The following is a 13,639-nucleotide window of genomic DNA, read 5'->3' as shown; positions in this document are numbered from 1 at the left end:
AGGGAAGGGCAGTGATAGTACTATAGAACTGAGACGTAGCACCTAAGTTTCAAGATGGTGGCACCATTTTAGATTGTCGTTTTCTATACGGGCTCCGATAACTACTTAACATCAGATGTCCTATGAGCTCGCTAACGAATTGAAGTATTACCGAGTCGAAAGGTAAGATCAACTATTACAGAACTACGAAACAAAACCGGATAATCTTTGCTTTTATCCGGTTCGTTTTTACAAAGAAGCTTCGCCTTAACACTTGAGGACTAAAACCGTGCATAATTAATATCTCTGAGCGGACACACGTTGCATATTCATGAGATAGACGACTCAGCATGAAACTAGATTATATTATGTCTTTCTGGCTAATTTTTTCTCTGTTTTGATACTTAGTTCAATATGTTATAATGCTTTGAGATTAGCTCACGTTAGCTTAAGTAGTATGATAATGCCTATGCCTATATACAGTAAATGTAATTCGAAATTAGACTTTATGACTCATGTTCAAGGTTGGTTTTAGTACCCGGTCCGGTATTATATTTAGAATTATCCGGGTTCATTGGAACAGCTCAAATCTGGGTATACTCATTATTTGCAAGCCTTCGCTACTACGAGTATTCTATTAGTGTACCAAGCCCCAACGGCTAAGTAAATAAGTAAAAGGTATCTATTTATAAACCTTCCGACACTTTCGTCCAATTGAAATTTGTATGATACTTGATACCAATTCGACATATCGTCTTCTCGCATTAAAAATGTGCAATCTCAAAACTTACTAATTTTACAGGAGAGTGTTCTAATGGTCCGGGAGCCAGGTACAAATTCGGTCAATTATTTCCTCTGGAGCGAAACTTCGTAAAATGCATTAGGGACCTATACTCGCGACCGTCAGCTGCGACTCCGTGGGTGGGGTGGGCAGTGGCAGCCTCCCACTCATGGAGAAAAAAAAAGTTTTTTCAGTCATTTCCTCCCATTTGAAATTTTGTCAGATTATAGTTAACCTAGTATTTTGAAGGAAAAAAAAGTCAGTTGGTCATAGCATGGTGGATTTATACGTCAGCTGGCTGCTTGAACATGAAAAAAAATAAAATATTTTCAATGATTTCCTCTCAACTAAAAATTTACTTGGTGATCGTTTATATACTACTATGAATGAAAATTAATGTCAGCTTGCTGTATCTCAGTGGAAAGTTTGTCAGCTGGTACCTTGAAAGGTGTAACGCAGCAGCATCTATCACCTACTGAATCTTATCAGCTGACGACTTTTCCCTTGACTTACAGCTAGCTGATTTCTTTCATTATTTACTAGAGTATGTTAACACTCCTCTTATAAAATTTTGTCCGGGAGGAAATAACGTTTCTTAAGTTATTCGTCAGTATGCTTAATTTGACTGTGTTGATAACAAATATGAAAGTTTGATAATGGAAGAAATGTTGGTAAGAGTAAATTTATTAATTAATAATTTATTGTAGCATATTTTTTTTAAATAAATTAACTTTTATTTTCATGAGTTGCTCATAAATAACAATGAAAATCAATTTTTTTTGCTTAACTTTACACTTTTAATGCGAAAAGGCGATATTACGTTTGCACTGTTATATTTTTGACCAACTTTCATACATCATTCAAAAACAGCGTTAAGAAATAATCATAATATGCTTCGATGGACTTACAAATATGCATAATTCCTGGTGATTTGACGCAATGGACTCCCAATTGGTACCTAAATTGACCTATTTCAAGGTTTCAAAGGTCAGAAGGCGGTGAAGCTAGCTCGCTAATCTGCCTACCTGACGCGGATAACAAAAGATACGTTTCCAATTCAACTTTTGTATGAAACTGGTGGTAGGACCTCTTGTGATACTGGTGGTAGGACCTCTTGTGAGTCCGCGCGGGTGAGTACCACCGCCCTGCCTATTTCTGCCGTGAAGCAGTAATGCGTTTCGGTTTGAAGGGTGGGGCAGCCGTTGTAACTATACTGAGACCTTAGAACTTATATCTCAAGGTGGGTGGCGCATTTACGTTGTGTATGTCTATGAGCTCCAGTAACCACTTAACACCAGGTGGGCTGTGAGCTCGTCCACCTATCTAAGCAATAAAAAATAAATTAAATAAAAAAACCAACTATTCGAATAGCAAAAAACCGGATAATCAAGAAACGCCCGGTTTTTCTCCCTAAAAGGACTCTAGGCTTCTAAAACGTCCGCTTTGATCACGTAATGGCCTTTTTCCTTTGACAGACACACTCCATTTACGTTAAGAATCGCACGTCAAAGATAATTACGTGATTTGTTAATCTTTAAATACAACAAAGAACTTGTTTTTAAGGGAAACAAAATTGATAATTCCCCTTGATTCAATAATCTTCATTGAAAATGCTGGAATTATCAATTCTGTCAATAGAAACTAAAGATATTCTTGTAGTTTTTCAATTGGTCGTTGCCTAAAGGATAAGACGTCCGGTGCATTCGTATGTAGTGATGCATACGGTACTCGAATCCCACCGGCAGGTTTTTTTTTTTTTTTGGTCAGGAGGAAATCGCCGGACTTCCGCCCTTTTCTGGGGATACTGGGCGGGGTATGTCAGAGTCGAACTGATTAAAACCTCCTGTCGCTCAACAACCAACGTCCAAACCTCGCATGAGACAGAACTCATGACAAGGCAAAGGGGGGAAAGTGAAGCGTTTAGTGCGGAGCACATCTCTCCCATCACCCTCCCCCTCGGGACGCCGGACTGGCGGTCGTCGGCGCCACGACCACCAGCCCTCTCGGTCGGCAGACTGTCCGAAGCCCGCCTAGATGGCGCCGGTTAGAGTGGGTATCCCACCGGCAGGTACCCATTTTTTTTTTTTTTTTTTTTTGTTTTTTTTCCAATGAAATACGTACTTAACAAATCGCACCTTTAGAATTATAGAGACCCAACTCAAAATATGTGTTGTTTTGGAAAAAATCGAATAAAGTTTTCAAACCGAAAAGACGTAGAGGTGGGGGACGGAGTGAAAGAGACCGATAGATAAGTTTGTCTCTTTATAAGCTATTTTTGGTCATTTGATTATTAAGTCACTGAAAAAGGTCGTTCTAGGTAAATTTTTGAATTAAAGTCGAAATCCAGAAATTTTGAAATACGTCTCTATAATTCTAAAGGTGCGAAATGTTCACGACTGACTTCTACGGTGAAGGAATAACATCGTGTAATAAAAATCAATTTCACCACATTATAATTTGCGTTATCACTGGTGGTAGGATTTCTTGTGAGTCCGCAGCACGGGCAGATATCACCGCCCTGCCTATTTTTGCCGTGAAGCAGTAACGCGTTTCGGTTTGGAGGATTGGGGCAGCCGTTGTGTGTTAAAAGTGAGACCTCAGAGTTCATGTCTCAACGTGGATCGCGGTATTTACGTTATAGATGTCTGTGGACTCCAGTTAACTTCACTTACCGTTCTACATCAAGTGGGACTTGGACTCGTCCATGCATGTAAGCAATAAAAAAGAAAAAAAAAGTGGCGTCTATGAATCACATCATTTTTACAAAACCAGATTAGAATTTTTTTATTGTTCAAGGTGTATGTATCAGCTCATGGTCGACCTGGTGTGAAGTGGCTACTCTTCTTCTCAGTCGGACACTCTTGTCAGAGTGGTCGTGGTTGCGCTGACGCTGTATGTGCAGTAGAACCTGTTAGGTCGCCCATGCTCCTTACAACCGCCCTCCAGGCAATGCGCTTCCAGATCCTTCCAAAAGTTACTACTGGAGCCCATCGAAATCGAAAATGTCATCATCCACTTCAAGACTCAGTTTTCTAGTACGACGGCTTCATCACCATTGAAAGCATAACGCTTCGCGGCAGAATTACTCAGGGCTTTGGTTACGGTCCGCCCAGTTTTATACGTATCTGAAGTTAAAGATATCGCAACCAGAAAATGCCAGCTGGCGATCGTAATATATTGGACGTATACTGCTGACCATCTTCCAATGAACCCCAGACTCTAATTTTACAACCTCCTCGAGAAGAGATAGGTGGGTCCTATTATCTGGCACCAAATTAATGTAACCACCGAATTTGAGACGTAATATTGAAACCGAATTGGTTTTATCCAAGTAGGTCTACATAGGCAGCGCTAATTGCCCCTTATCCAATGACATTAATGTTGATTTAAAAATAAAAGTACCAAATACGGCCATAAATAGAAACGACAGACCCACATTACTGAGAACTGATCACAGATCTGTTCAGTCCTGTTGCTATTACGAAAACACAATGGAACTCAGACTCAAATCTTAGAACCCCATAGTTTATACGACTAAATACCATATTAAAAAAACTCTTTGCAATTGAACATAACTTACCTCTAATAAATAATAGCTTAATGAAACTAACAAAATACGCTTTTATAGAAAATCTAACTAAAATATAGAAAATGAATTTTAATAATTTTGAATTAAAAGTAGTGTAAGAAAAAATGATTTTATTGTAAAAAAACGTGGGGTGCATGGTATAAGTAGTTATAAATATTTTATGAACAGATATGAGTAGATCATCCTACGCTTCCAGATGAGCATCCCATGCTTTTTTTTATAATAAAATCATTTTTTTCTTACACTATTTTTAAGTCAAAATTATTAAAATTTATTTTATATTTTTTAGTTGGATTTTCTATAAAAGTGTATTTTGTTAGTTTTTTTAAGCTATTATTTATTTTTCCTTTTTTAGTTGAATTTCAATTTTATCAATTTTTTTTCAATTGTCATCGGTCCTTAATAAGTATACCAAATTTCGAGTTAATCCGACGTTTTGAAGGGGATCAAAATCATATTCAAAGATTCCGTTACAAACATACATACGTCTGAAGCTAATAAAAGCGTATTAAAAACGCCATAGTTGATACGACTAAATACCACATGAGACGCGAAATTCAAGTCGTACATCCCGGACTTTTGCTAAGACCTATCTACACTTCTTTTCAATTTATTCAATTCTCCATTTTGTCATAATTCTCGGATCTGGTTCTACCTACAGTTTTGAGAGAGAGAGAGAGAGAGAGAGAGAGTATTCTTTATTGTACACTAAAAAACAAAAAAACAGTGCGATACATTAAACACAAAAAAGTACAATTGGCGGTCTTATCGCTAAGAGCGATCTCTTCCGGACAACCATCAGGTGGACAAGAATCATTTGGAAACGAACCACGCGCGGTGTACCATCCCAGTGAAATACATATACATATATGTACACATAAATATACACACACATACATACATTTATAATTCCCTTATCCATGCACTATAGATTCCGTGCATGCTGGCTCAGGCAACTGTATAATGTTTTATCATGGATAAAGATGTGCACTCAAACACGTTTGATCGGGCCCAAGTGGCCCGGAAGGAGCCCGTCAGGTTATAAAAGGGACACGCTGCCGTGCTCTCGCATGATATCATCCTAGCTATAATCAAAGCGCCGTCGATAACGGGATTTAGATATGGTATATTTGTAATGGTATATCCACGTTGTAGATGTCTATGGGCTCCAGTAACCACTTAACAGCAGGAGGGCTGTGAGCTCGTCCACTCATCTAAGCAATAAAAAATAAATAATAAAAAAATCCACCGAGGAAATGTTCACGAAAGTTCACCATGAAAGAATAACATCGTGTGTTTTTGATTGTGATTTTCAGACTGTATCTCTTTTGTACATCGGTGGTTTGTGACTTCTGCCGTTAAATTAGGAGATACTATTAAATTATTTTAGGTTTTTATAATGAAAGTAATATTGTACATATTGCGCGTCTTGTAGCTGTTGTTGAGTCCCGTTGAGAAGTTGAAGGTAGATGACTGCCGGTCACGGACTTTTTATTTATTTATTTTATTGCTTAGATGGATGGACGAGCTCACAGTCCACCTGGCGTTACGTGGTTACTGGAGCCCATAGACATCTACAACGTAAATGCGCTACCCATCTTGAGATATAAGTTCTAAGGTCTCAGTATAGTTACCGAAACGCACTACTGCTTCTCGGCAGAAATAGGCAGGGAAATACCAACAAAATCTACTGGTAGAATGTTTTATTGTTTTCCCCTATTTTCTTCTCTTTCTAGGCTTATAACTCGAGAGTTAAGCAACTAAGCCCCTAAAACTATGTAGTTATTGGTTTAGCCTGTTGAAACTTCATATTGTAAGCTCCATATCTTAGTCAGTAAAAAGGTTGGTATTCGATGTTTTAAATTTTATATTTACATAAGGTATACATAAAGAGACTTCGTCTTTATTTTTCTCTTTCAATCCGGCCGTAATCTGCGTTTAATGACTAAATTATACTATTAACTTTAAAAAAATGAAAACACGAAAATTTCCTTGAAAAGCTCCACGAATAAAAAGGTCCTTTTTACGGCCGTTTCTTCCTGAAATAATGAATGAAATAAATCCTTAAAAAGCTTTGACGTTATAATCTTAAGGGAGGAAATCGTTTAATCATTAACCCCTTCCCGAGATTTTATCATCGCGGACAAAGCGCGTTTCCAACCTCATCCACCTTCAAAGATATTGGCGACGAGAATTTTAATCCTTTTAGTGCTAAACTTATTTTCACATATTTAGCGGGAATTGCTAGAGAATGGGTGACTCATTTACGTTGTAGAAGTCTATGGGATTTGGTAACCACTTAAGACCAGGTGGGCTGAGAATTCGTCCGCTAATCCAAGCAATAAATAAAAAGATAGGTTAAAGATATAGGTGCGATATTATTACAATGCAATTGAGAGGACGTCCTTATGTTCCAATGTGGACAATGGTATTGTTATAATTCATCAATTCAATCAGGTAAGCCGTGAGATCTGTGAAGCCAAGTTAATATAAAACCTATTAATTAAAATTGTTCATCAGCTCATTATTTTAAAAAAAGAGCCTAATTCGTACCAGACTGTTTCAAAGAGAATAATATATTCAAGGTTTTAAGGAGGGACCTTTACAAGTTACAAGCGATCTGTTACAGACTCCCCATGCTAGTTAAAGTGATGTTACATCCTTTTTAATAACCACTGATGCTGAGTAAGCATAGTAAGAAATCAGTTGGTAATAGTTACCGACCGAGACTCAGCCAGTCGTATTTAATCACCCATCGGGAGCGGTCTTAGACAATATCTCTTTTCTGCCATGTTGGGAATAATTGGGTTGATAAACAAATAACTTGAACTTGAATAAAAAAAATGCCTCACGTATATTATAGAAAAACACTTTACATACATGAACAGACGAAGTGACTAGACAAGAAAAAAGTATAGCCAATATAATTGGTACAAAATCAGTACTGGCAACATAATAAATATGGGTGCGTTCTCATATTCCAACATGCCAATTACTAAAATTCATTTGTTCGTGTGATTGAATCAATAAAAGTAAAATCTCCTCTTCAAAATTATTTTTTAAAAACCTAATCGGGAGACCCCGCATAACAGATCGATAAATACGTTCATAAAAGACGTCGGTTCTTTTGTCGCGTTCCCTGCATAGTACAATGGAAACAGCGACATAGATTAACCCTCAGCTGACATCGACAGGTCATCTATTATCGGGGCGATGACACACAGATGGACGTTATTCGTTTATTAACCTCTTAATGGTTTTCTTATGGCGCGATATGAAGCTACCGGAAATTCAGTTTTTAATACGCTTTTATTAGCTTCAGACGTATGTATGTTAGTTTGTAACGGAATCTTTGAACATGATTTTGATCCCCTTCAAAACGTCGGATTAACTCGAAATTTGATATACTTATTAAGGACCGATGACAAGTCAATATTTAAAAAAAAATGAAAAAAATATATTGTAAAAATTTAAATTCAACTAAAAATGAAAAATAAATAATAGTTTAAAAAAACTAACAAAATACGAAATTAGAAAAGATTAGATTTAGATAAATTAGAAATTAGACAAAAAAAAGAAAATTTTTTTTTTAATTCAAATAATAAATTTTTTTTTTTTTAGATGGATTTTCTATAAAAGCGTATTTTATTAGTTTTTTTAAACTATATTTATTAGATATCGTGTTAATAGTATTCAAAGTTCGTAAAATTTGTAAATTCGCTTATGCTGTGTCTTAGTGTGAGACATTTGTTAAACAATGCAAATAAGACTTCGAACTCATGTGTCATGTGGTCTTAAAATCTGTCAATAATAATCATAAAGACACTATCTTTAGTAGTGTTTGTTAATCGGGTTTGTTTGGTTTGAGGCGTTCTTTGTAGCGTATACCATCCTACTATAAACTCTTCAGCATGGTGTATGAGTGCTCAGATATGTATTTCTTTCAACGCGGTTCGAGAAGAGATCATAGTGGCGTGATCTGACTCTGCCTTCTGATCTGACTTCGATAACAAAAAAAGAAGACGATTTTTCGTGAGGAAAATTCTAGATATAGGCTGGTTTATATTTTTTTTATTGCCCTTGTAGGAAGACAGGCATACGGCCCGCCTGGTGAGTGGTTACCGTCGCCCATGGACGTCGGCAATACCAGAGGTATGCCAATGCCAACCCGCTGCCTACCGTAAACACTCCACAATCCATGTTTGAAGAAGTACATGTCCTAGGGCTCGGAAAATACCGAAATATAACGTGAAAGATTGTTTCTTAATAATTCAAAATGATAGACATAGGTACATAAAAAAAAGAAAAATGTAGATAAATCGTAATATTAGAGCAAAATATTGCTTCCTTCTAGAGACTACTGATAGTCTTGTAGCCCACAAGAGTAGGTACCACCACCCTGCCTGTTTTAATGCGCTCTGGTTTGAAGGGTTGGGCATTTGGTTGTATTGTAAAAATTGAAACTTAAAACACTTTTTTTTCTTTTTTTCGGGCCCTGGGCCAAACCTCCTACGAGGTCCTACGAGTATCCTACGGGGTATGTGGGACTTGACGATCTGCAGATTTTGGAGACTTAAAACACATGAATCAAGGTACGTGGCAGCATTTATCTTATTAATGTCTATGAGCTCCAGTAACCACTTTAAATCAGGTGGGCTGTTATTTTGTTCACTTGTTGCAATTAAAATAACGGCACTAACTTAGTACTTCTTCTTTTTCTTCACCTTATCCCACTAGGTGGGATCGGCACAGTTAATTTTTCTTCTCCATTCTCTTCCATCAGCCGTCATCTCAACACTCACTTCTCTCTCTCTCTCATATAGGTAGGCAGCGGCTTGGCTCTGCCCCTGGCATTGCTGAAGTCCATGGGCGACGGTAACCACTCACCATCAGGTGGGCCGTATGCTCGTCGGCCTACAAGGGCAATAAAAAAAATCGTCATTCACAAATCTATCAATCTCTTCCCCTCCTACCTTGCACTAAACACATCAAACTATATCCTTAGACATTTATATATCGACACCTCCTACGTATAATATCGTAACTCTGTTTTATCAACTTTACAGTATCGCAATTCAAAGTTATGCAAGCAGATTTTTGATGATAGTGAAGTCAAATCAGCTCATTTAAGAATCAAAATTGGCATACAAATATATTTTTAGGAACGGAATATTACCTCTAAAAAGGTTTTTTGAATTTTTTGCTAGAATTTCTTAAAAGTCACATACGGTTTTCTACTACGGAAAATATCAATGGTATTTCGTTGTATGTAGTACTTACTACACTTTACGTTGATATATATGTAGGATTAAGTAGGGTATGTTACACGTACGATAACTTACATTGGAACTTATCAAATAATAATGTGTCTTGGGTTACAGTTACCATAATATACAATGGAACAAAGACGTTTATAGCATTAGTGCTATTAAGGGGAATAATTAAAATAAAATAATTATCTTCCATTATACTGAAATATAATGTATTTCGTAATCAAAACAGTCTAAATAAACATTCCCTCTAAGAAAATAATCTTAAAATATTAATCAATGGTATTGTTGTTATTTTAATAGTATGTAGTATTAAGAACATGAAATAAAATCTTTATATTATCATAAAGATTGTATTTATTGTTTTATTAATTTACGGATTGTCTAAATCAATTTGCTTTATCCAAAATAAATAGTATTTTGCTTTAAAAAATACACGTATTATTTAAAAAATGCAATGAAATACTTATATCTGAAATTTAAAATCAACTAAATAAAATCTCTTTCAAATTTAAAATATAATACATATTATTATTATGAATTATCTATTCATCCCTGCACTCCTTATCAACTAAATAAAAATATCTTTTACTAACAAGAAAAAAATATTTATTCATTACTTGAATATTCGTAAAAAAATCAATCAGTATTGTGCAGTCTCTAAAATCTAAAATTTTTAGTACAAAAATAAAAAGAAATTAATGAAAACTATGTAATATTAAAAAAAAAACATTAATTATTACAAAATTAGTCTGTATCTAAATCCGAAAAACTATCGTTACCAGTATCTGATAGGCTTTGGACAAAATCATAATGAGCGCTGCGTATGATTTGAGATTTGCACATGCTCATCAAATCATATTTTTTCACCTGAGGTATCATCGGCAGCCTATTGGCATACAGTACATCAATATTGATTACACATTGTCTCCTGGTAGACACTTTTATACATAAAGTATGGTAATCTTCGGCAGCTAAATCATATTTATATAATAATTTATAAGGATCTTCAGGTTTTAAACACCTCTCTTATTTTATTCCATTGAACTTTTTCTCCATTAGTACTTTTAACCCCATTGTCCTTTAATAATGTTTTGCAATTAAAAAAATCGGTGTGTTGTAATTCTTCTACAATATAAGGCTTTCCTTTTTGCTTAGCTCAGCGTACTAAACAAAAACACTCAAATGGTGTATAAGCAAGTTTATTCTTGGCACATTTTTCTATTAAGGTGTGAACGCTATCGCCCTCATTTTGGTTATGACCAACTTCTAAAAAACAATGATGTATTGTCACTTTAAAAATAAAAGCGACAACCGAAGCTTGCTTGTACCTTGATCCTTACGTTTGGAGATGTACTCATACAAGCCACTTCGTTTGCCTCGCGATTCCCTTGGACTTCATGCCACATAAAACAAGTACCTTCCTGTTCAGCCACATTAAAAACTGTAAAATTAAACAGTTAAAGCTTTCGTTTATAATAAAGGATACTTATATTACCATTTGGAGCAATAAGAACTTTTGAAAGTCGAAAGTGGCGATTAATAGTTTACCATCTGATACTTTGGCCAGTTCTTTATCGGTCGAGTTTTTTTGGCGAGCTATCTCTTTATTTTTAATATGTGCTTCATATAATTGTGTTTCAGATAGTGTCAGACTAGATATATTCTTATAGATATGACACTTGTCACATTGGTACTTCTTTGGCATATAAAAACTAAACTTAAAGTATGCATTGACGATGTCGGGATATTGCCGTTCAGAACTAGCTTTTGAAGAGTATGTTAGTGTATTAAATCACTCATTATACAACTCAAACAAGCGATGGAAATTTAGATCTCCGTCTAGGTAAATTTTACTACTTCCTTGGCGAGAGTAATGAGACTCTACAGGCTGAAGAGATTTTATGTGATCGGATATACTTCTGATAACATCCCTAGTTATTACTTTGCGACGCCTTCGCAGATCCGCTTCTATCAATCCACTTACCTTACCTTTTTTTCTAAAGACTTATAGACAAATTGTTTACTTAATGGAAATGTGTTTAGAAACATCTTCTTGTACACAGTTAAATAGTTTTCCTGGTCGTCTAAAACAGCCCTTGGTAATCTATAAATCAAAGTAAACCTACGCCTAGATTCCATGTCAGTGAAAATCCTTAGTTTTTTTGTTTGACAACCAAGTTTTCAATAAAAGCTGCTGCTGCTAAACTGCTTTTCACAGTTTCCTAAATCTTAAAATCTATTGAAAATCAATATTCTGTCATCATCACTCATTTTCGTTGAACATTTTAGTCTGCAGTAGGTACATATGACACATAGGACCCAAAATAGGACAAATCCATCAATTGGTTTATCTCATCAATATCTGCGTCAAAAAGGGGTGGTAACTCTGTAAAAGAAAAACAAAAATATCTTTTTATTGAGATTTTTTGAAAAGAATACTATAGTAAGTTATGCTTTATATCGAAGTACAATATCTTAAGTGTGACATAGGATAAAAAAAGTATGGGAAATTCCAATGTAAAATATCGTAAGAGCAGATACGGGACTCGTTTATATTTTTTTCAATAGTAAAGTATCGTAAGTATTTACTTACGATATTGGAGAAGGATCTAAATTCAACGTATAGTATAGTATATATATACTTACGATATTTTACTGTGGTATTATACTATTTCATATTATTATATTTTAAATAAATCATAAAATCATTATTCATAGTGTAAAACATATATATTACCTTGTACCCTCGTAGTATTTTCCACAAAAGGGTTGGATGTACACACATCATCACTATAAGTTGAATTATTAGCGTTTACCGGTTTTTGCCAATCAAATTATCACATTGTTTTACCGGTTTCATTACTGTATCAATCATTCGTTTTGACCTAGATGACACAGTTGATAGTTAATCTTATACTTACTGTCCATTAAATAATATAAATCAGTACATTTTTTTAAAATGTGATATTGGCCGCGCTCGAGCTCCTCTCCAGCGTATACAATCGGTACTACTACTTACCATTCCTTCGCGCGGCTAAACGATCACTCGCCTCCCGCGTACAGCACATTAACTGCACTATACGATATATTACTACGGTAAATATGAACATACGACAATATGCACTCTCAATATCTTTGGTTCTATTGCAAATATATTTTTTTTTATTAGATGAAACGATAAACGATGTTATAAAGTATTTGAAAATCTAAAAATGTCATTTTCGTCAATTTGTTGGTTACGATAATATACGTAGGAGCTGTCGATATATTGGATAATTTGGCAGCAAAATCTTTTAATCGAATTCCTTAGGGGACAAGATCGTAAAAAAAGCTTTCGGATCATTTCATATAGAATCGGGCTTTGTTTTATGTCGGGCACGCCGGAAATCTGCAAAGCAAGCAATTACGGGATTAAATTCTTGGAATGCGGGCCGCGTTCGGAATATGGAATCTCTTTGCTGTCTCAGGGATCTTCTAGAAGAATGAAAGAATAATATATATGTCGTGGATAACGGCTTTTAGTTGTCGTGGATAACGACTTTAAGTAATATTAAGACGGTGGTTTTGATTATTATTTTAAATGATGAAATGTTGTTTTGATAAATATCACAAAATGAAGGGTAGACTCCGTAACGCCACAGTATAAAATGGCGGTACGTGGACAGAGTCGTGGCATTCCGTGTCAGACAGTCATTCCGTCCGTCTCAGTCAGTGAATCTCTGACAGTCAGTCAGTCAGTCAGTCAGTCAGTCGGTCTGTCGGTATGTGCAACGAAACTGTCGGTTTATCCTGTCATTGTGAAAGTTGTGTGTGTTGAGTTTCAATAATTATTATTCAAAAGGTTTTATTGACTTTTTATAAACTGAGTTCAACCAAATACGAGTGATGACGGAAACTACCGCTTAGCTATCCCTGGCGCCGCCGCCGACATATATAATGTATTATTTTAGTCTAGTCACATAAAATTTAGTTTAGTCACAAGTCAAAGTTTAGTTAGTAGCTTAGTCACATAAAAAT

The 13,639-nt window shown here is 35.5% G+C and overlaps 1 long non-coding RNA gene across 1 annotated transcript; it reads right to left on the bottom strand.

Moving 5' to 3' along the window:
* Window positions 1-10,213: 10,213 nt before the first annotated feature.
* LOC134201618 (uncharacterized) lies at window positions 10,214-12,811 on the bottom strand. The gene is made up of 3 exons (XR_009976982.1): window positions 12,360-12,811; window positions 11,171-12,008; window positions 10,214-11,063 (listed from the first exon to the last, which is right to left on the bottom strand). It is a non-coding gene; the product is annotated as an uncharacterized LOC134201618 (long non-coding RNA).
* Window positions 12,812-13,639: the final 828 nt, after the last annotated feature.

Source organism: Bombyx mori, chromosome 28 (assembly GCF_030269925.1).
Source record: "Bombyx mori chromosome 28, ASM3026992v2".
Lineage (NCBI taxonomy): Eukaryota > Metazoa > Arthropoda > Insecta > Lepidoptera > Bombycidae > Bombyx > Bombyx mori.
This window is presented reverse-complemented; position numbering and strand designations above follow the sequence as displayed.